At 46.1% G+C, this 24,620-nt stretch overlaps 1 protein-coding gene across 2 annotated transcripts in view; it reads left to right on the top strand.

Annotated features, from left to right (window-relative positions):
• The window catches only part of PRKCE (protein kinase C epsilon), a 497,287-nt gene that overhangs the window by 32,019 nt on the left and 440,648 nt on the right, over nucleotides 1-24,620 (top strand). The gene's annotated exons all lie outside the window — the stretch shown is intronic.

Here is a 24,620-nt window from a genome sequence, read left to right on the forward strand (position 1 = left end):
TTCTTATAGTCACCATGGATGATAACAAATTCTGTAAAAAAAAAAAAAAAAAAAAGATATTTGTCCATCTGCATGAATGCCTTCATTTGAATTCTATGAATTTTCTCCACTTTTAGCTGGTCACTGAGCGTGAATTTCCTCACCATGGAAGAAATTCAACTGCTGTTATTCAAATAATGACCATTGTGCCAGGAGGGAGTGTCAGAGAATTAATTAAACTTAATAAAACATTTGCCAAGTTTCCTAGGGTAAGAAAAAGTTTTCTTTTCCCCTCGTGTCCTTAATAACACCATGGAAAGCAGAGAAATTTACTGGTATTTCTTTCATGTCACTCAGAGTTCCTCATTGAGCAGATATTTATTAAATATTTATTGTGTCCCCCAATACTCAGTAGGCACCTGACCTGAAGCAGAACTGAGAAGGGCAGGGGCCCTTGGGGAGCAGGGTTGAGGGGAACCTAAGACTTTTTCCTGATCAAGCATGAGAAAGTGCCCTGAGACCCCTTTACATGGTGATCGGTAAAGGTTCCACTCAGCATATAGCAGTTAGGATTAAGTGTGTCTGCATGTGACAGGAAAGCTAAATCAATAGTGGCTTAAAGACTTAAGGTTTTATTTTGTCACAGACAAGGAGTCTTGATCAGAGCTGATATGTCTTCCACAGAGCTGTCAGGGACCCTGGCTCCATCCAGCTCTCTGCTTTGTCATCATTAGAGTGTGGTCCTCATTCACATGGTCCAAGATGGCTGCCAGATCTCCAGCCACCACATATTCATGCCAGAAGAAAGCAGAGAAGAAAGATATACTTTCTCCCTTTTGAGGAAGTTTAAGGAGTGCAGCCTTTTTCTAAGCAACTGTATACACAGCTAAATTTCAGGAGGTTTCTTTTTTTTTTTTTTTTTAAGTTTATTTATTTATTTTGAGAAAGAGATAGTGCGAGTGGGGGAGGAGGGAGTGAGAGAGAGAGAGAAAGACAGAAAATCTCAAGCAGGGTCTGAGCTGCCAGGGCAGAGCCCTATGCGGAGCTCAAACCCACAAAATCATGAAATCATGACCTGAGCCAAAACCAAGAGTCAGACGCTTAATCCACTGAGCCACCCAGGTGCTTCTCAGGAAGTTTATCACTAGGAAAGAAGGGAAGAATGGATTTTGAGGTAGGCAACTAGCAGTCTCTCCCCAGGTACTGGGTACAGTGGTGTAGGAAAGCGTTGTAAAGGGGGTGGGATGTGATTCAGGCTTTCATGGACTGGATAGTATTTGGATGAGACTGGCTGACACTCCGGATGCTGTAGCCCCGACGCCTCTGCTGGTGCTGATACACTTAGACTAGAGCTTGTGAAGGTCCTGCCCTGGAAGTCTAGCTGCTTCTGTCCTGTCCATTCATAGAATCCTGACTGCCCGGTAGCTCCACGAGACAAGTTATAGCTTAATAGGTTTCGGTTATTACTATTATTTAAAACTTTAAGTATGGGAGATTTCGTAGGTATAATAGAGGGAATCACTCACAGAGGTTCTTAGAATGGTCTATCAGTCCCTTGTTTTGTATTTGTCATCGACAGAGCACCCGTCTGGCCCTCTAAAGTGTGGCCAATAAAGGGGAGAGAAAGGCAAGCAGAAACCCAGGGGGGCCCTAGCAGGGAGAGTGTGGGGGTGGGGGTGGGGTCCTAGAGAAAAGCTTTTCCTTCTTCATAATTTCCCTGCTTCTGTTTCACCCAGATCCCAGAGTATAAATCGGCAATGTGATTTTCTCCCTTTTTCTTTTCTTCTAAGGGTTTGCAGGACATAGAGCCAGCAGGATTACATGATTACAGGATCATTAGGGGTCATGCTGCCATCAAAATAAGCATGTCCACTACATTTATTAAATGCTGGTCTGTAGGAACTGGCTGATGCTCTTGGACAAGAGAAATAGAGAAGGCAAGTACACATGTGGAAAACAAGAGGTGGAGTTATTATGTGCATGTGATATACCTATGTGATAGCTAGATGAGATGCGATTTATTGTAAACAACATGAGACTATAGTAAAGTGGCTTGGCATGAAATTAATAAAGAAAGTAGCTTTAGAGAAAACAATCAGGTGGGAAATAGAATTGGGAGCAAAGGTTCTTTTCATCGTAGTAAGTAAGGATAATTAAGATAAAATAGCTGTGCCAGATATTATGTGTTTTAAACAACACTGTGTATATTTCACTGGTATATTTCAGTAGTATGGAACAGACAGGAAGATCAATAGTACAGAATAGGATCTGGAATTGGATGCTGTTATATACAGATACTTTGTCTTCAGATCAAGGTGGCATTTTGTATCAGTAAGAAAATGATAGATTATTCAGTGCATAGTTTGGGGCAACTGGGTTGCCATCTGGGAAAACAAAAATTGGATCCACTCGTCACTTCTTATGCCAACATAAGTGCCAGATGAATAAAAAATTTAGATATTAAAAACAGTAGAAGAAAACAGAGAAGTCTAAAAAATCTTGTGGTAGCATGGTCTTGTTAGGTGTAACACAAACCCTTGGGAATCATAAAAACATAGATTGATATGTTACATTTCAAAAAATGGAAAAAACCCAGGCCTCATCTATGACCGCTTCATGGGCCATCATAAGCAAAGTCAAAAAACAGTGAACTTGGAATCATATATAAAATCTAAAAGACAATATCCTTAGTAGATTAAAATCTCTAATACATTAATAAAAGATCAACAACATGATAGACAAATGAGGAAAGACAAGAACAGATTATTGACAGACAAAATAAATAAAATGAGTCTCAAATATATAAAAGGACATTCAACCTATAATAAGCTATTTTTTTTTAAACCGCCAGAATGGTAAATACATTAAAAAAAATTATCACTGTGGGTAGAAGGAGGCAGACATTGATGCATAATGGGAGCTTAAATTGGAATGACTTCCGTAGTGGGTGTTTTGATAATCTTTATTAAAATGGGTATCATTAACTCAATAATTTCACTTCCAGAGATGTTATCCTTCAGAAATATTTAGGTGTAAAGAGATGTATGAGAATATTCGTAGCAGCATCTCAAGGTCCTCATTACTCTGGGTTTCATTTTGCTCATCTGTGAGGCAGAAATAATGATTCTAGTTTCCTGACACTCGAAATGGTTGGTATGAGGGTGTCTCAGAAACAGCGAGGCTGCCTGAAAGAAGAAAGGTATTCTCTCAATTTAGGATATTATTCTGGTGTTTCAGAAAAAGAAAGAGTCCTAATTATAAGGTAATTGCCTTTAGGTAATTGAAATGCCAGGGCAAAGTCATCTTAGCTGTCCTGGGTTTTTGCCTGCTTCTCTCTACTGTGGCATCAAATGCTCAGGGAAACACTGATGGTTGGGAAGCATTGTGACAGGGGTGGCTGGTGGCCTTTTTGGCATGGGGCCCCAAGAGGATGGAGCACCTGGACGATGTGGCCCTCACCACTTGGGGCATCTAGCCTGGCCTGGGATGCCTCAAGAGGGTAGCTCCCCTGGGGCCGTCTCCTTGGGTCCCAGAACACGGGGAGCCCTCAGATGTGACGTTACATTTACACCAACCTTAATTTAACTCAGATAATGATGTAGCCTGTTACACAGCCCATCGTTGTAATCATAAGTAAGGAAATTGCTAAGGGAGGTCCCTGAGCAGTTGGAGGCCAGAAGGAAATATTTTCAAGTAATTAATGGGGGGGGGAGGGAGGGGTAAAAAAATTTTAATATAAAAAAAAAAAAACAGGAAAAGCCCTAGAATAAGATGTCATAGCTATTATCTGTCCAGAAAAGGGTATATAATAGAAGAAGGTAAGCTGAGATTCGTGGGAAGTTAAAACTTTGGTTTTAAGCTTGTTTCTTTAAAATATCGTTATAAAAATACCATGTTAGATTTCCTTGGGGTTTTTTTTCCCCTCAACCCCAAAATAAAGCCTAATAAAATAACCATTCTGGGAGTTTATAAACAGCAGTGGCTACAATTTAGCAAAATGAAGAGAAGTTAACTTGGATGAATATATCATCCATAAGAAATAAGAGCATCAGTCTGGGCTTTGTTAATGGCAAAAGCCTAAACCACCAAATGATTGTGTTGATTTTGTGGGTTTCTTGAAAGAGCCCAAGCATTTAGAATCTCCCTGACTTATGTAACATTTCAGCTTGCATTGGTTAAGTCAAGAAAAAAGACATGGGGAGCAAGATCTCAAATCAAACGTCTTATCTGGGCTGGAAGAATATACTCTGATTATTTGTTAGGATAATTTAACATATTGCACCTATAGCAAATGCATCAAGTGCATTAGCTGCAGAGGCTGTCATATCAGAAGGCTTCTGAAGTGCCTGTACGTGGCATATCCACTGGTCACACACCAGTTATAGAAGGGAATCAGTGCCGACCTTTTGGGGAGCTCACATTTCAAAGCAGATAGCGCTGGTGTGGCCCGAACATAGGCACACAAGGAAAAATAGACAAAACGTTTCAGGAAGGAATGAGCAGAGGTGTGCTCTATTTAAGGCAAACGCCATAAAAGAAAAGCAGGGTTAAAGAAACCTAATAGGCTGGGAGATCACTTTGGTTTTCATGAAAGGAGTGATTGAAGCACAACTCATAGCAAATTGAGAAGAGTTTGATTAAAAAAAAAAATCTAGATCACGGATTCCTTGTTTTAAACATGTAATATAAATGAAATAAAGAACAGTGATGCTTTGTTTAACTGGGGGGTCGATTTCAGGTAACCTTGGGCAACGAGAACATGACTATGAATAAGGAAACACTGTAGAAAAGCAGAAAGAAAGAACCGAAGGGTCAGAGGTCCAGCCTCCAGCCACCCTCAGGCCATTCTTTGGACCGTGGTTTCCTCATTGGGAAAATGAGAGTATTAGATGGTTTCAAGGTCTCTCTCCCTGTTAAAAATTGAAAATATATAATTGTGCTTTATTTGTGTTTATATGTTTATATATTTATAATATTTTTAAAAGAGTTTTTTAAAAGATTAAAAGGTTTAATACATATACATTGTAAGGAATTCAAATAGTGAAAAGGCAGATGGTGAAACGTTAGCCTTCCTCTTACCCCAGACCCACAGTTCTCTCTCCAGAGGCAACCAGTACTAGTTCCTTGTATATCCTTCCAGAAATCTTCTGCAGGTATATTATGTGTATATCTTTTGAAAACGGATGAGATCATTGGCATACACATTGTCCTGCTGCTTGCTTCTTTTACTTAACAATTTCCGAAGCTGTGATTATAGGCTCGCATTGATCTACTTTCTTCTTCTGGAAGACTCTACAGTGTAGTAATCCACAGCTCGGTAATTAGTTTAACTAGTGTCTTGTTGATGAATAGTCAGTTTATTTTCATAGATCATCAGTTCCCTGCAGCTCTGAATGTCTATGACTTTAACATCTTGGTTAAGAAGATGTCCGAGTAAGAAAAAAAAAATAGTTGTGGGGCGCCTGGATGGCTCAGTCGGTTAAGCATCTGACTTCAGCTCAGGTTGTGATCTCGCAGTTCGTGGGTTCAAGCCCCATGTCGGGCTCTGTGCTGACAGCTCAGAGCCTAGAGCCTGCTTCTGATTCTGTGTCTCCTTCTCTCTGTGCCCCTCCCCTGCTTGTGCTCTGTCTCTCTCTCTCTCTGTCTCAAAAATAAGTAAACATTAAAAAAATGATAGATACATAGTAGAGATTTTTCATTTAAAAAGTTTTAAAAATTTTGGGGCTGCTGAAGAACCCACGGAACAGAGGATGAAGCACATATAGGGGAGCTGGACGTAACAGAGCTAAGATAATCAGGGAGGTCGAGGGCAGGAGTGATTTGCCCTCTGTGTCTAGTGATCAAGTGACTGGACTAACACACTCGAAGGGGTGTGGAGTGGGGGCAAAGGACTCGCAGGTGGAGACTACAGGGGGGGGGGCTCTCACCACTGAGGAATGACATAGTGACAGCATGGGCCACACTCAAGTACCTAAGGCTGATGAAGCACCAGCAAAGTAGGGACATTGCATGTTTATTTTGGAGAGAATTTTATGTCTCATATTTACCAAAAACCTTCAAAGTAGTCATCATGAACTTTTTCGGACTTGCTTCCCTTATGGCTCAGTATTCATTCTAAAGGAAAATAATTTTTTTAATGTTTATTTATGTTTGAGAGACACAGCATGAGCGGGGAAGGGGCAGAGAGAGAGGGAGACACAGAATCTGAAGTGGGCTCTAGGCTCTGAGCTGTCAGCACAGAACCTGAGGTGGGGCTCAAACCCACGAACTGCGAGATCACGACCTGAGCCGAAGTCAGATGTTTAACTGACTGAGCCACCCAGGAGCCCTTGTATTCATTTTATTTGAAATCACACACATGGATAACGCCATGTTTTTAGGACTGAGGATCTAAAGGCGGTAACCGGGCTGGAGTGGGGGTGGCGGGGCTCTGGAAACCAGTGGGCCATGTCCAGCAGGGGCCCGGCTGTACAGTTCTCCTTTCCACCGCGCTCAAGGAAGAATGGACCATTTGCATTTTTGTGGTAGGGATAGTTGTTTTACCACCCCCGAGATTTGATTTCCTCACAGGAACAGGGCTATAGGCGCACCTGCTGCTGCTCGGCGGTGTCTCCAGAGAGACTGTGGATTTTCGCTGTGACTCATGAGTAGTATTTATGGCCACCGTGCTGGTAGCAACAGACAGACTGAGTGACACAGGCTCGGAGAGTGTTTCCCCTCTTTCCATTCAGAGGTTTTTCTGGAATGCCCCCAATGTGTTGGCTTTCAATGTTTGCTCAAGAAAGAGAAAAGAGAACAACTCAGTCTCGGGCTGATTTGGCCACCTTCTCCCCTCCCGGTTCATTCCTAAAAGGCGTGTAGTTTGACTGTCCACTTGGTTGAATCGAAAGCATTTCGGTGTCAGCATTGACGTCCTGCAAATTATACTCGGCTTCACCTTGCATGTGAAGGGAGATACCGTCTTTATCAGCCTCTTCTCTCCACTCTCTTTTAGCGAATCTAATTTCTGCTGACTGCTATTTGAGGTCATTAGCTTAGTGGAACAGGGCCCTGTGCTAATGAGTACAAGGTCACAGCTTTGCACGGAGGAAGGCGTTACTTTTCTGTAGAGGACACCAGCAGGCCCGGCCAGCTGCCTCGCCAGCGTTTCCATGAGGGATAGGAAGGCCAGGTGAAGAGGGTACAGGTGCCTTAAACTCAGCCCACCTCTTTGTCTTTCTGGACACAGAACGCACACTGAGGTTCTAGTGCTTATAAGTCAGTAATCCTGAAGCGTGAATTTAAATTTAAGAGATTTTTTAAAATTTATTTTTAAAATTTATTTTATTATTTTTTTAAGGTGAATTTCTTTTGAGAAAGGGAGAGAGCGCAAGCAGGGGAGGGACAGAGAGAGAGAGGAAGAGAGAGGATCCCAAGAAGGCTCCGTGCAGTCAGCACAGAGTCCGACTCGGGGCTCAATCTCAAGAACTATGAGATCATGATCTGAGCTGAGATAAAGAGTCAGATTCTTAATCGACTGAGCCACCCAGGCGCCTTGAGATTTTTTTTTTAATAGATTATTTTTTTAAATATGCACTCATGGTAAAAGTTCCTCGGTGTGTATAGTTCATTTTTGTTCACAAATTCACCAAGAAGTTGATGAGTCTCAAGAATTCTGGGGATCCTGGGGCGCCTGCGTGGCTCAGTCAGTTGAGGGTCTGACTCGAATTTGGCTCAGGTCATGATCTCACATTTCATGAGATTGAGCCCTATGTTGGGCCCTGGGCTGACAGCATGGAGCCTGCTCAGGATTCTCTCTCCCCCTCTCTCTGCCTCTCTCTGACTTATGTGTGCTCTCTCTCTCTTTCTTTCAAAATAAATACATATACTTAAAACAAAAAGAATTCTGTGGATCCTCTGGATACCAAGAGTCCACAAGGAGGAATCAAGACCTCACTCCCATCTGTCTTCGTTTCCTAGGACTGCTGTGGCAAAGCACCACAAAAGTTATCCTCTCACACTCTTGGAAGCTACAAGTCCAAGGTCAAGTTGTCCGCAGGCAGGGCCACACTCCCTCTGAAATCTGTAGGGGAATCCTTCCTGGTCTCTTCCAGCTTCTGGTAGCCCCAGGCATTCCTTGGCTTGTGTCAGTAGAAGTCCATGTTCCAGCTCTGTCTTTACATGGCTTCCCTCCCATTCTTCCTTCTCTCTTATAAGGACAACTAGTCATTGGACTAGGGCCCACCCTACGACCTCATCTTAACTTGATTATATCCACAAAGGCCCTATTTCCAAATAGGGTTACATTCACAGGGACCTAGGGCTTCAACACAGCTTTCAGCGGAGCAACCCATAAAGCCATCTGACCTCAGGAAGCTTCCAAATCAGTGGGGGAAGCTGATGGAAAAGGTTGGTGAAATCTTCGCTAACAGAGGCCCAAATGCTGGGCTGAAGAGGGGAGGATACATACACATACATACACACATACACGTACACATGTGCATGCACACGTATATACATACGCACACAGGCACATGCATACATATACCCCAACCAACAGCAAATACACATGTATGGTATGATGGAGAATTGATAAGTTATAAAGGTTCTGTGGAGTATTCCTGCTGTGGCCTGGAAGGGTAGGTGCATTTCCGTTATAAAGAAGTGGGCAGTGAAGGGCATTTCAAGTTGAATGTGAGCACGCTCGGTCAGACCCGGAAAAAAAGATGCTTCTGGCAGAAATGTGAGGGAAGAATTGGCAGTCTGGAGACTGGAGACCAGTTGAGAGATTCTGCAGGAGGCCCAGGGGGCTCAGGAGGGCCTGAACTTGGAAATGGTGGTGGAAAGAGAAGTCAGGGAGAGATCCTGAAGAGCGGGGTAGGGGCAGGTAGTTGATGGAAGGTGGCAGCGGGTGGGTAGGGGGAGATGGCCAGAGGAGAGCTGATGCCAGGGCTTCTGGTGAGGTTGATTGGGAGGATGGTGGTGCCATTAGACAGGGCAGGTAACTCAGGAGGAAAGCACACATTTGAAAGGGAAGTAATGCGTTTGCTTGTCAGTATGTTGAGTTTGAGATAACTGTGTCTCCGGGTGTAGATGTTCAGCACAAATTTAGAAACCTGAGTTTGGCATTCTGGAGGAGAGGTCCAGGTTGGAGGCAACGATGCCAATGTGATTGTTGAAACCATGGGAGCGGGTGAAGTGGATGTGAGAGTGGACAGGGTCCAAAGGGAGGCAGGGCAGGCTCAAACCTTGGGCAAAGCCCAGGGGACGGACAGGGATAGGAGACAGTGCAGGCCGGAAAGGCAGCAGGGAGAGAGCTGAGACAGTACATCCAGCAGGGCCATGTCCTGCCTTGAGTTAGCTGAGGAGAATGAAAAATAAGGAGACTGTCAGATCTGACAGTTGACGTTCTGTCTGAGAGGCTGATTGCGAGAAAACCCTCTCCGTGAAGTGACTGGGGGCAGAATCCAAATTGTGAGAGGTTAAGGAGACAAGTGGGGAGATGTGGAAGTAAGGCAGTAAAGGGAAGTCTGTCACTCTTGAAAAGGGGAGAAGGGTTGACTGTCACTTCTTGGCAGGGAGAAGAGAGATGGTGGGGGGTAGAGGAGGAAGCAGAGTAAAAAGAAGGAATAGTCAGTCAGGAAGGTAGAAAAGAGGATAATTACTTGATGAACCAAGTTCTAGAATAGGTGGTGGGCTATGGGATCAATTGCAGGGAGAGAAGAAGTTTAACTGAGACTCTGAAGGGAATTTTGAGAAAAATAGAAGTGAGTCATAGTGTGCATGAGATCTGAGTCTTACGGAGATTTTTTTTAGAAAAAAATTTTAAGTTTACTTATTAATTTTGAGAGAGAGAGAGAGAGAGAGAGAGATAGAGAGCGCCCAAGTGGGGGAGGGGCAGAGACACAGAGGGAGACAGAGATCCCAACTAGGCTTTGCACTACCAGCACAGAGCCCAATGTGGGGCTTGAACCCACAAAACTGTGAGATCATGACCTGAGCTGAAACCAAGAGTCGGACACTTAAGTGACTGAGCCACCCAGGTACCCCAAATCTCATGGAGATTTTTGGTCGATGAGAATCACTCATGTGGTGGGGCCCACAGTTTTCTCTGAAGACTGGAGAATGAACTAGTTGACCTGGGGACAGAACTTTGTGATTATTGACCTCTGCTGTACCATACTGTCATGGAGACAGAAGACTCACACCCCACCTCCAATGGTTTCCCCATAGATTGTCCAGCCTTTTCATTTTATGGCTATTTCCAAAACTAAAAGGTAGGGCTTACATCCCAGATAGGCTTTCTCTGGCCCAAGAACTAATGCCGAGTAAAATGGCTCATCTCAGAAACAAAAGTGCTGTAGGAGCCTGGCCTGGAAATCACAACTGTTTTCCCTCTGTCACCATCCAGAGAAACAGCTCTCTTCTTCCCTTCATTCCTACCTCTTTCGAGATCTGAATTTCTGGATCTGGGTCTAGAGAATGGGGCAGAGGAATGAGGATGTGGTCAGGAAGCCTGGAGTGTGTGACCACAACCCTTTGCCATACTCATTAGGTACCAGAGGAATCAGCCAGTCGAGCTCCATGGTAAGTGCTAACAGATACAAGAGGGATGGGTGTCCTGCCTTCATGGGACCTATGTGGAACCTAGAGCCTGTGCCACACTAGCGGAGGAGACCAGAGTTCCCTGAGCAATGCACGTGTGCTAGTTTTGTAGTGCAGAAAGGCGAGGCAAGGGCAGTGTTGGCTAGAGTGGGGGAGAAGAGCTTCATGGGAGATAGGAGAGAGACTCTGAATGATGAGTAGTTTGTTTACATAAATAGGTAAGAAATGTAGAAGCGTCTCGGGCTGATGGCTACCATGTTGGCCCAAATGTTGCGTGTCCGGGAGACAATGAGAAGACTGACCAGCCAAGAAGGGATTGTATCTGGGAGCGGGCTGTGATCGGGTGGAATGAATCTGGTCTGTGGAGGGCTTTGAATATAAGACTGAAGAGTGTGGACTTTTTGTCTGAGAGAGACCGGGAGCTACTGGAAGTTAGAGAAAAGGAGTCTCATGAGGAAGCCCATGTTTCAGAAAGGAGAGCGCCTCTCCTTTCTACTTTAACTTGGCTGTGAAGAGCTAACCGCCTCACGCAAGATGCACCGGCCGTGTTTCCTGCCCTATGGAACTCACAGACAAGGAGGAGGGCAGCTCTTCCTTCCTGTTTTTCCTCTCTCTGTCAGGAAACTTTCCCGAGGAGCTTGAGTTTATTCCTCCAGACTGTGCAGGATGAGGGTTATTGTACATCTTGAGAGGAAAAATCAGGTTTTCGTTTTTTTTCTTCTTTCTCCCTTAACATTGGTCTCTTCTCCTTGGCCTTTAAGGACGTTGATACCATTCCTCTTCAGATTTTCCCTGTATCCACAGTGGTTTTTCCAAAGCCATTGCCACTCACTGAAGAGAACACAGTCCCAGCCGGAGGTTGAGAGACTGACTGCATTCCAAGCCTTCTCTCCTTTCCTGCAGGGAGATGGTGTGTGTGTTAGATAAATGCACCGCCACTTAACAAAATAGCTGCCCGTCACCGAGCTCCTTGAAGAAATCCTAAAATAACAATACTGGAGCATGTGCCACACTTGTGGGAAGCAAGGGCTTTGTGGGGAAGCGGGTGGGGAGCAGAGAAAAGAAACAGATTCTTATGTCAGGCTGACAAGAGTTTATTATACACATCAGCGGTTAAAATAATTACTTTTTTTAAATTATGAAAAAAAAAAGGCTTTCTGGGGCCCTGTTAAATATCAGCGGCAGTTCCTCACAATGGGTTTCCTGGGGCCACGAGAGAGACACCTTGTCTCTCCAGATCCCGGTGGGGGTTTTGGCAGGAGACAGGGAGTGCACCCCTTCCCCGCTTGCCTTCACATGTTGAGTTTTGCTTGAGGTGTTTTGTGTGTCCTGTTGGCTTCTCTGGTTTCTCTACTTCACATCTTGCGTTTTGCTATTGTCCTTCCCGCCATGCACCCTCTTCTCACAACTCTTAGGAGAGAGTCCACAGGGCCCCGTGGCAGGTGAAGGTGCTGCTTGGCATCATCTTTTCATTTTCTTTGAATAGTTGAGGCTTTCCAGAAATTAGCAAAAGACCTGACAGGGAGCTGCCAAGATGGTGGGGGTGAGCAGAGATCTCAGAACCCAGACCTCTGTTTTCCCACCGGGCTGGAATCTTCTCACAGGAAGCCAAGAATGCTGACGGTTAGGTTGTTCCACACAGTGAAATCTGGACACCGGGTGGCTTTTTCTTCCAGCATTGGACCTTTTGTTAGATTTCTGGGCTCATCACAGAGCTTGAAAAAGCTCTATTACCCTTGACTGTGCAGGTGAGAACCAGGAAATGATTGCTCAGGACACTGCTTGGGCCCGTGACCTATCATGTGACCACACCACCATGGTCACAGAGCCCTTCTTCTCTTCCTGGGCCCCGAACCCTACTTCCTTTTTATTCTTGACCTCCTGCCAGCCTTGGCTTCTGTACCTGCCAAAAAGGGCTATGTTTGGTGCAGAACTGAAGGCAAACCCTGTTGTGACCCCTCTTCCATTCACACCCATGGTGATACAGAGGATTATCCTGAGATCAAAGATGGATTTTTCTCTGACACTCAGGAAGATGCCTCCATATGAAGGGAAATAGTCTGATGTACCTGACAGGTGATTTGTCATTTCAAAGCCAGTGTTCTGCCTGGGAGGGCCAGGGAGGGTGTGGGAGGGCCTGGGGGGGTATGGAGGGGGGCTCCCTTCTGGCCTTGTCCCGTCCCTGTGGCTGCCCACGTTCTGCTTGGCTCTGAACGGTCCTGAAGAATTTTATTTTGGAGCCCCAGAGAAGAGGTCTGGCTGACATTATTGCCTTTTGTGCCCCCTAACGGTGCTCTGGTCCTTTATTGGTTGTGGCCAAAATGTGGGTGAAAGTCCATTTTCTTCTTCATTCAACCACGACAGATATGGACTTTTACTATCAAAAATAAAACAAAACTGGAGTAGCAATAGCAATCAGGGCCTTCCAACAAAGCAAAGTGAGGGGCCGACATAGAATAGGCTTCTGCTCTTACCTTGGTGGAAACTGGTTGGCACTGTCTCCAGCCTGTCTTTTTCACTCTAGACCTGGTTACCTCACCCTTCAGGTGGCTTCCTACAGGGACCAGCTTCGGCTGGAGTACCAAAGCCCTCCCCAGCCTCCATTCCCAGGAGCTGCCCGGAAGCAGCTTCCTGACTCAGAGCCCCATCCTTCCCCTGCCGGCCCAGACCGAATGCTCATACTAGCTCAGCTGACCACCCCGATTCCCTGTGAGCTTTTCTGGATGAGCCAACACCAGATATTCCTGCAAGTGGACAGAGTTTGTTCCCGAGTTCTCTAGTTGTGTGTGTATTTGCTTTCTATGTTGAAAGAAGTCAAGAACGTTAAAACTCTTGGAGCACTTTATTCTCAGCCAGAGCGAATGGAGTGGAGCCTTTTGACAGAAGGAAGAGACCAGGTTCCAAAGTGCTGCCGAGCGTGTGTCAATTCCCCATAGGCTTATTTTTCCATGTCCAGGCAGTGACGACTAGAGCGGACATCAGTCTGTGCTGGCTTTATTTCCCACAAATGCTCTGTTGGGTGCCACATGCAAATGTAATGTTTGGCTGCGTGTCGGGCAGCCCGCACTCATTTTGTGGGCAAGTTCTAGACAAGTGGTTAAAAGCAGATTTTGTGTCTGATGCTGTGTAGATTTACATTAAACTGTCCAGATTCCCAGTAGGTGAGTTTGCTGGAATTGTTTCCTACCCACATCCCACATTGTATTTAGAATCTTATTGTAGCGAAGTTAATATAATCTGGCTTGATAGAAAACATACATCCACCTTCGGTTGGGGGAGTGAGAAGAAGGGGCAGCTGGAGGGAGTGTCCCTAGTTTCACGAGCGGCTATGGCTCCCTGGGAGTGAGGCTTGATTTTGCTCAGCATCTCTGCTAATGATGTGGAGTAAATGATGTCAGTAAACAACAAGTTAATGGACTTCCCAGATATGTGAGGTTCTGCAGCTGTTGCAAAGAGCAGTGAGCACAGAAAAAAAAAAAAAAAAAAAAAACTATAAAGGAAGAGAGAGAGGGGAAGGTGAGAGGAAGAGAAGGGAGGGAGGTCAGTAATGTAAGCAGGAAACAAGGATGACATTTAGCTCTTCAAATCCAAATTCTTGTATCTGGGGCATGATTGTGAGCGCATGTACCCCAGGAACCCATCTGGAATAACAGCCAATCTGAGAAAGCCCTGAGGATGGCCACGGGCAGCCATGCGGGTGTGAGTTGTCTGGGTTTCTTAGGGTCTGGCTGTGTGTGCAGAGGTGAACAGAACAGGCATCACATAGAGATGCCTACATGCTTACACCCCTTTTGAGAAAATTAACATCTATGAACTTAAAATTCACCATTAGGATGAGGGCAAAACTTACATACCACCAAGGGAGTGGTAACAAATTACGCCTTGTCAGCTCATTACAAGACCCTTTATAAGCTGGCCCCCAGTTTTATCTTTTTAGCTTCATCTATTTCTATTTTTACTGGACACCCTACACCGCAGGCAAATGGTGTGGTTTGCTGTTCCCATAACATCTTTTTCTTCTCTCTGCTTGGAAGTTCTGCCTCATGCCCCCTGCCTCCTCCCAACCTCCTCCCTTACTGTCCTTCACAGGCAGAAGAGGGGCTCCAGCCACTCCCCAGAGATGTCACCTGCCCCTGCAGCCCGTTAGTGCTTACCTCTGCTGGGGCATTTGCTCCACTGCCTTCTCATCTGATTTCTTGTCTGTGTCTCTCCAGAGTTAAGGTGCTGGAATGGGGGAACATGATGGATCTCTTTTTTCCCCACTCTGTCAATTCCAGTGTCTTAGATTGTCCCATGGCCACTATAGGAACCCAGTAAGAGATTGGTGAGTGAGTTATCATGAGTTGGAAGGTGAAGGATCCTAGGAATGGCCAGAGGGCCTTCCTCGGTGGTGCCACCCAGAGCCCCTTGGTTGGAGGGGCTGTGGGTTGGGGGTAAGAGGCCAGTCGCGTGCTTGGTCATTGTAGATGTGCCTCTGCTGTCCTTATCTGTACACAGGCCACACTTGCTTTAGCTGCACTGACTGTGTAAAGCTGATCCCAAGGAGGTCAGCCCTGTTTTTTTGGGGTCCTGGAGGATTTCAGGAGCAGGGTGGGTGTGGTGTACGGGGTTTGGTAGGATGTTGGAAGTATGAAATTGACTCCTCAGAACATCGTGGCTTCGAGGAGGTTGTGTTGGTGCTGTCAGCTGATGATGAAGGTGTGAAGTGAACACACCTCTTAGGACCCTGGAAAGTTCTAGGGTGGATGTTGCCTCTTGTGTCTGGTGGGAGGGAAGACACCTGTTTCTCACACTGATGAGGGCTGGGTGGGGGTGAGGAAGTGGGGGAACTTAGAGGGTAGCACTGGATGATGGCTCTCTGGTTCTCAGAGATGGCCAGCCACAGACTGGGCTGCAGAGAGGAGGCAGCAGCTGGGCGCAGCTCTTGAAGATGGAAGGCATGGGTCCCCAGGTTAATGACTGCACTTCACTAACCAGGATGCCTGGGGCCGAGCATGAAATGGTTACCTGCGTTTTCTTTCTAAGGAGCAGAGGACAAAGCTGTGAGCCCCACCTGAGTGCCAGGGCTGTGCTAAGAGTTGGGGATGCAGTTGTGAATAAAACAGAGAGGTCCTTGCCCTCTGGGGGCTCTCAGGCTGCTGGCGGAGAGAGATGTCTGTCAAATAATCCTGAAACAAATGGAAAATTTCAATGTTGATGAGGGCAGTGAGGGAGAGATAGATGGTGTGCAGAGATCCTGAAATGGGTTGACCTGGTCTGGGAGCTGAGAGAAGGCTCCTTGGGGTCACAATGTGTGAGCCAAGATGTAAAGGAGGAAAAGACGTAGTTGGATAAAGAAGGCACAGAAGAGGCCTGAAGCAGAGGGAACAACAGGTAGCAGCATAGCGTTGCCAGCTTTGATGGGAGACATTCCTTCAAGATATTCGAGCCCGCGCTTCTGCTTGACCGAGAATAATCTAGGAAATGAAACAGAACTTTGCCTTCACCAGGACCTTGTAGGACCACGAGGTCATCTCATAGGTGGGTGTGAGGAGTTGAACTATGTACCCCCCCTACACTGTAAAGATGTGTTAAAGCACTGATTCCCGGTATGTCAGAATATGACCTTATCTGGAAGTAGGGTCTTTGCAGAAGTAATCAATTTATACTGAGGTCATTGGGGTGGGTTCTAATACAGTATGTTTAGCGTACCTTTAAAAAGGGAAACAAATATGGGCACAAAGACAGACACAGGGACAAGAAGGCCACATGAGGGTGGAGGTAGGGATTGAAGTTATGATGCCACAGGCCAAGGAACATCTGAGGCTGTCAGAAGCTAGAAGAGATAAGGAGGGGTCCTCTTTAAAATTTTTTTTTTAATGTTTATTTATTTTTGAGACAGAGAGAGACAGAGCGTGAACAGGGGAGGGGCAGAGAGAGAGGGAGACACAGAATCTGAAACAGGCTCCAGGCTCTGAGCTGTCAGCACAGAGCCTGACGCGGGGCTCGAACTCACAGACCTTGAGATCATGACCTGAGCCTAAGTCGGACGCTTAACCGACTGAGCCACCCAGGCGCCCCGGAGGGGTCCTCTTTTAGAGGCTTGGAGGGAGCACAGCACTGCCCACACCTTGATTCCAGACTCCTAGCCTCTAGAGTTGCAAGAGAATGCATTTCTGTTGTTTTAAGCCACCCAGTCTGTGGTGGTTTGTTATATGGCAGCCCCAGGAAACCAATACAGTGAGGAAAGAAGGAAAAGGAAGGGTTGTGTTGAAGATTACAGATAAATATATTTACACCTAGAACAAGGCCTGGAACATAATAGGTGCTCAGTGAATAGTAGCTATTGCTATCTTATTGGGTGGAAAACAGGGGCAGGCTTCATTTTGGTTTTTGGTGTGTGTGTGTGTGTGTGTGTGTGTGTGTGTGTGTGTGCGTGTGTGTGTGTGAGTGCGTGCCCATGTGTGGTGTTTTGTTTTGGTTTTGGAAAAACAGGAAGTATTCAAAGTTTAAATTGGGCTGCCTGATATGTATATATAACATTGGTAGCCACTCTAGAGAATCCCCTATACTCACATGCTAAAAATAAATGCCTCCATCGATGAGACCTCCAGTCCTTTATCAGTGGAGAGCTTTAAAATGCAGGTGCACTGGGAGGTGGGTCACAGTGACCTGAAGATTCACTAACAAGTAAATGACCAATCCCCAGATCTTTTTTAAGGGTAGTTTTTATCTAGAGAGGGGAGAGCACAGAGCCTCCGAGGGCTATAAAGGCCTGGAGTGCAGAAGAGGGCATTCTAGAAAGGAGAAGGCAGGGAAGAAAGCAAGTTTTGCCCACCTAGTGGGTTAACCCAGGCCTGACCCTGGATGAAGGCAGGCTAAGAAGCGATGTGAAACACCATTTACGTTGGGGTTTTAGAAGGCATCTGGATTCTTAGAGACATTGAGGAGTCTAGATATTTCCTTTCTTTCTCTCTTTAGTATCGAAATTTAGGAATCACCTAGCAGATACAAAACCAGAAGCCAAATATGAAGAGTAAACCTGACTTGGAGAGTGGCATGCTGAAACACGAAAGTGGAGATCAGCCTGGTTTCAGTAGCTGGCAAGGATGCTTTGTGATGAGTCCCAGCTGTTGGACAAGTTCTTTGCCTTTTCTCGGTGTCCTGTTTCCTCACCTGGAAGAGTGGGATATAAAGTTGCCACTATAGGCAGTTCTTTAGTGGCGATCATATGGGATGGCACCTGTGAAGTTGCCCAGTCAGCTTGTTGGACGTGTTTACTTTGAGCTGTAGGATTTATGCTTCCTTAAGGCTGATCTATCTATCTATCTATCTATCTATCTATCTATCTATCTATCTACATATATATATTTAATTGAACAATGTGATTTTTAAGGGGTGCAATGTAATGATTTAATATACATAGACTTTGTGATCATGGTAAATTCATTGTGCAATGATTCCCACAACCAAGGTCATGAACACACCCATCACTTCACATGCTCACTTTTTTTTTTTTTCAGTGAGAATACTTAAGATCTACTCTCTTGGCAAATATCAGGGCCAATATTAACCATCATCACCATGCAGTACATTAGATTCCCAGAACTCATTCATCACATAACTGGAGGTTTGTGCACTTTGACCGACCTCGTCCCATTTCCCTCGCGCCCCTGGTAGCGATGGCTCTACCCTCTGGTTCTATGAGTTGGACTTCTTAGGTTCCACATGTGGGTGAGATCATGCAGTATTTGTCCTTCTCTGTCAGGCGTTATTTCACTTAGCATAATTTTTCCCGGTCTGCCCAGGTTGTCACAGATAGCAGGATTTCCTTCTTTTTTATTTCTGAATAATATTCTCTCAGTGCAGACATTTTAAAAATCCATATCCATTGACAGATACATAGGTTGTTTCAATATCTCGACTATTTAAAGCATCTAGACTTGAATGAGATTTAGCCAATGTTCTACAACAGTGGTATCCAAATTATTAATATTTTTTAGTAGTAGGAAACCCCCTCCCCTTTTCTTTTTCTACATAAAACTCTAGGGGAACCCCAGCACGTAAAGTAAATCTCAGGAGCTTCTCTTGTTGAAGGTGGGGCAAGGACTGCTTCTTCTGTCTCATTCCCTGCCCTTTGTCGTGCCTTGGATAGTACTCTCAAAGGAGCCCTTCAAAAACCTTACTCTGAGCGTAGAAGGAACTAGAAGGGGATTTTATTTTTTGCTTGAAGGAAATTAGTCCTTATTTTCAACTATAAATCTAACAAGTCAGCTGCCCTTAGTAAAGGTGGAATGTGTTGGGCCTCAGCTTCTGTGTAATTATTTTTGCATTCCTAGTGACTGTTACAGGCCCCCCGATCTGACTTAGAGACCAGGCACTATTTCCTTTCCTCCTAAGTTTTATTCTGTAGCTCAGAAATACATGACTCGATTAGAAGCTCCTGCAGGGTAAGAGGCGTTTTATTTGGAATCTCCAGAGTACCTTCTACTAGAAGGACAGACAGAAGCCCTCCATTTGTAGAACAGTTTCTTCTTTGGATTTTCTTTTATTGTCCTAAGTAGAAAGCTCCACTTGTTCTTGTAAAAATTCTTTCCCAGAACATTTATTTTGCTTTGTTTTTTAAAAAGACAATAATTGGGCTTCTGTCACACTTTTTGGGAAAACTATCTTCAACTATGCAGTCTGTTCACTCACAACAAAACATTCATATTCTTTCGTACATATGCTCACAGAAGATAAAGCTAAAATAGCTTCTTTTATATTACAAGTATTAAAATGACAAATATGTCTCCAAATATCAAATGATTGGAAGAGTGCAGATTTGAATTCCATCTAGATTAAGAGGCATTATTACTGAAAACATTATTATTTTGTCCATCCATCCATCCATCCATCCATCCAACAATCCACCAATCATTGAGCTTTTACTTGGTGCAGGCCCAGAGACCCATGGGTGATACGCACCTACATAGAAAAAAGCCAAGGAAGTCATGGCAGGGAGCAGTGTGTAGTGTTTGAGATTATTAGCATTGTACCTCCATTTAATTTCTTTCATTGTTTTTAGGATTACATGTAAGGTAAAAAGCCTGTATGTGCCTCTTCAGTGCAGTATACAGGAAGGCCACTACTGGCTTCCTATGTAGGGGTTGGTTTTCTGGTTTGTAGGTTCTTTACCTCATCCCCTGAATATTCCATACCTTTGGGCAAGATCCTTCCCTTTCCGGAGACGGGGCTATTGGAGAGGGTCAGGAAAGGAGGGGTAAGACTAACGTGACTTTCCCGTATAAAATGTGACCTGGGGTCTTTGAGTTTTCCTGAGCCTGGCACTCTGGTCTGGAGATATGGCCTCTGTGAGAAGACCCACTTGATCCCTAGTACTGACCCTGACCCCCAGTTACTATCTGGCTCTCTCGCCTACCTTCTCTGAAAAAAGGGCATCACCAGAGCAGTTGTGTAGAAGTTTTGTGAGAATGAAATGCCTGGTGTGGTATCTGACGTGTGTGGGTGCTCAGCAAATGCCAGTGTCTTCCTCGTCTCTCGAATTTGTAAAGATGGCAAACAAGATAAACTTTCAAGAAGTTTTGATAATGTAGTTCAGTGCCATGTTTTAAGATTTCGTTGTAACTCCTATAAAAGGCTATAGAATTTGGCCTAAGAAGACCAGCGATCAATCAGGAGGGTGGTCTTGACCTTAGCGACTATCATATAACGTGACCCTATGTCCTCCTTGGCCTCTCCTTTGCTCCCATTTACCATATGTCAGATAAAAGTATGGAAGGTCCCCTCATATCCCCATGGCAGCTTTGTGGCATGGATGAGAGCTTGGGGTCAAGTATTTTGAGAAGTCTAAAGCTTATAATTGCCTGTAACTCCCTGTCACCCCCGTGTTTGGATATGTCAAAATTAAATCTGAGTTTCTCATTCAGTATCATTTTTGGAAGCATAACTTTTCACGCCACATTTCATGCATACTTTGCCCCTGGACCTGTGGAGAGTGGCTCCATGGAACCTGGGGCGGGGGGAGTTCGAACTATTGTTGTACTTGTAGGACATAATTGCATGTCGGGGGAGGCAGCAACCTTGATTTCACCTGCTTAAAACTCTAGTTGCAGAAAAATTTGGCTCAGACTTTCCAAAATAAACTCACCTTTGGGTTGAGTCCAGGAGTGGAAAATTTTAGCTGGAAGCAATAGCTTTTCAGAAAACATAGGAGTGACCAGAAACCAGGGCATATGTACCCATCAGAATAGGCTGGGTGGAGCCCCAGCCATCCCATCCCCTGCCCTCCCCCAGTCTAGGTTATAGGCTCAACGGAAGGAGGGAGGCAGGACAAATCTTAGGAACTGGTTGTTTTTTTCCACTGTTACATCAACCTCAAGGCTTTGGCTTCTGGAGTGATGGGTGGGCTTACTTTCATTTTGTGGGTCTGGTGGCATGTGACTATGTAATTATTCCTCTCAGCTGAATATCCCCGAATATCCTTTGACATGATGTTGGTATAGGTGGCTTTACCAGGCGTAATTCCTATAATCCGTCGAGTGTCAAAAGAAGGTACTTATTTTCAGATCAAATGCTGCTGACCTGATTAAGCTTCTGTCTTGCCTTGGAGTCAAAGATAATGAGTTTGTCCAGTGCCATGGCTGGTGGGACCGGGGAGCTTTTTGAAAAGGGTTCTGAGACTCGGTGCTGAGCAGGGCTTTAATAACCATCAGACATGTCAAGTTAGATGTATGCTTTGGAGCTCTTCCGCACCTGGCTTTCCCTCCTCTGCTCACTCTGTCCCATAGGTCATTCTAGCACATCAAGGGGTCTCTGGTCTTCCTTGAATTTTCTGTTGCTCAAGGTCTAGAGACTGTTTCTGCCAGGGGTTTGCCTGAACAGAAAAGTGTCCAGGTGACACCTTGGGGGGGAGGGGGGCGGGGAAGGAGGGAAAAGGAGGAGGATTCTGAGTTGACGCTTGGGGAGAAGTGCCCTGGGGCTGACAGGAAGGATAGTGCTTAACAGCTGCTGAGGCAGTTGGCAAGAAAAGGAGGCCGCGGAGTGAAATATTACATGGAATTGCCCTAGACTCTCAATGGAAAACTTTTTTCCCTTTCAACAGAGGAAATAAATGCACAGTAATGGTAATGAGAAAACGGGGCTCTTGAAAGTACCCTGTTTCTTGTTATTCTCATCTTTCCCTTCTTTTCCATGACTCCTGCCTGCCCTGTTTCGGGCCCCATCCTGTGGTTCTGTCAGGTCAGTGGGACTTGAAGCAGAAGCTGTCAAGCCGTCTGGAAAGGTATCTGGAAACCTGGCCTCGGCCCTTGCAGGAGTCAGACTGGAGTCCAGAATGATCTCTGCTCCTGCTTCTGCTTTGAATTAATCGTTTGCAGGTGTCACAGTCTCTGCTGCCTCATTCTGGCAGCATCTTCTCTCCTGTTTATCCCAAGGTAGGGTTTTGTGTTGGCTGCCGGACAGGTTGCCCCCTCCCCCACGTTGAATTGAATTCCAGCAGAAGGAAAACGGGGGCTGCTGTCTTCTGTGTGTGAGAGAATCTGAGAACACGGCAGGTGATTCATAGGTAAGAAACTTGATCCTCGATAGCAAGAAGTACCTTTCGTGTGAACTGTGTCTTTTAGTGACCAGAGTCCTTTCCCGCTCTGCAGTCCTCTGAGGAGGACGATGCTGGGGTCCAGGGTAGATAAGTGATTTGCTGAAGGTCCCAAACTGAGTAAATGATGCTAGACACGAACCTGTTTTGCCTTTCACAGGTCAGCGGGAGATTGAGTTGACTAGATCAATTCCCCAAAGACCGGGGGCCTGGTCAACTGTAGAATTCTGCAATGTTTCGACTATATTCCTCACAGTGCAACAGATACCACATCGGAGTCTGCAAGAGCCAGCTTCCGATGAACGCAGGGGAAGGCCCTCGTGGATCACAGTTTGTTGTTTCACCCACAAATATTCCTTGGTAGAGCGTGTGTGCCAGAACATACGGGGCCTGTGTCTAGCCCAGGCTCGTGCCTCACTACCCCTCTCTTATAAGTGGAGGCCGCTACTCATCAAGACAGAGCCCTAGCCGAGACTGTAATTGTTATCAAACATCTGAATTCACTGGAGAGGCAGGAAGGGTGAGTGGATAATAACACCTTATATTCCCATATAAAGTGTTACACTTTCCAGAGCCATTTAAACATTGATTATCTCATTCTGACTTCAGAACAGCCTTTATTATCTCCATTTGACAGATGGGGAAAAATAGACACAGAATCTGTCACTTGCTCAAGGTCACGAAGCAAACCAAGAGCTGTCGTCGCTTCTGGCTCTTTCCCCTGCTGGCCCCTTTGGGGGAGCCTTTGTCTGTCCCCTGAAGTCAAGGGGATTCGCATCTACATTCTCCTGGGGCTCCTGCTTTTGAGACCGCCGTGGGGGAGGGAGAACGTTTATCCTGTGGCTTCTCATGTCCGTGGGACAGAGTTCGTCATGAAGATGAAATAAAATGGAAACAGCTCCCGCTTCCTGCCCACGCAGACAAGCTGAGAGTCTGCCTCTGACGTGAGAGCTGGGCACAGAGGGGGAGATGGCTCTGGCTGTTCCCTTCTCGCGGCACCCCCCCTCCCCGTAAAGTGGACCTGGGAATCCCAGGCAAGAAGTTCCAGTTAGTCACATTGTGGCGTTCCTGTGACACGACTCCTGCCTGGTACTCATGCACCACACTCATCACCTTCTCCCCATTCAGCAAACAAGCACGGGGCCAGCTCTGTGATGGCCACGTGCACGGAGTGCTGGGGATGCCACAGGGAACCTGTGCTGGGGATGCCACAGGGAGCCCTGTGCAGTTCTTGCCCTCGAGTTCCCGGTCTAGTACAGTCTGTCCCTGTCACTCCTCCCTGCGTGTCACAGCCTGGACACTGTGGGCCATCAGACTCCCTTTGAGTCACCTGGGCAGAGCAGGTCACTGACTTAAGCTGGGGCTCCAGGCCAGGGCCGTTAAGTGCCACATAGCAAAGCTATAAGGTGGATTGGAGCAGATGGCCTATGTGTCCACCAAAGCCCATTCTTCTGTCTCTGGCAAACAGCTGGACTACACCTCTCAGCTTCCTTTTTGGCCAGGTGTGGCCATGTGGCTGAATCTGGCTAGTGGAAGGTGGCTGAAAGGGATAAGCCCATCAAAAGCCTGGGGGGTCATTGCTCCCCACTGTGTTGGCTTGAAGCAGCCAATTTGGTTACTGTGGGGGCCATGGGTTGGAGGTGGCAAAGTCACAAGGAGGAGGGAGCCTGGGTCTCCAAATCCCTGCTTGGAGGAGAGCCCTCTTGTGCAGATGGGAGCACACAATTTGGGCTTGGGATTGCACTGCGCCACTGAGATTTGGGGATGTACCTATTTCCCTACTATACTGGTTTTAGGGACGGTGTTGTTGGCTTGAGTCAGGAACATGGAATCAGTATGGATGGAACAAGTGACACCGTAAGAATTCCTGAGCAGCTCCTTCTGGACTAGCGCCCGGCCGGGAGCCCCTTCTGGGTGTGAGAGCATAGGAGGCGAGGACCCCCGATCCCTACTTCCGAAAGAAGAAATCTGCCCCGAGGCTTCTAGGGACTGCCAGCGCTTGGTGGCAGTTACTGCTCTGGAGTGCCCTGGGCTGGGCCAGCCTGGATGGGTGGCTGGGGGTGGGGGTGGGTGGTGCTCCCAGCCTACCTGGGGCGGGACCAGAAGATGCCACAGCTCCAGCAGCTCTTGGCTCTTGCTCTGTTTCCCCACGCCAGCCAGCTATGTGACCTTGGACAAGGCCCTTCCCTGGCCCTCAGCGTGATCCTTTTCCTGCTCAGTGGGTCGGGTGTGGACTAGATGATTTCAGATGATTCCTGAGTGTGCATTTTGAAAGCTCTAGTACAGACCACAGTGTAGGAGTTTCTGGAGCTCCTGGACCACTCCGCCCCACCCTGGACTGCAAAGCCTTGGCTCTGCCTTGTGTAGCTGCTGCGACATGTTGCTGAATAGTGCTTCCAACTTCCCTGTGACCCCAAAGCAATAACTTCTAATGTTAAACGAAGTCTAAACTCTTTTAAAAGTAATAGAAGCATCTCATCCC

This window comes from Panthera pardus, unplaced genomic scaffold (assembly GCF_024362965.1).
Source record: "Panthera pardus isolate Hobbes unplaced genomic scaffold, ASM2436296v1 HiC_scaffold_25, whole genome shotgun sequence".
NCBI classification, from domain to species: Eukaryota; Metazoa; Chordata; class Mammalia; order Carnivora; family Felidae; genus Panthera; species Panthera pardus.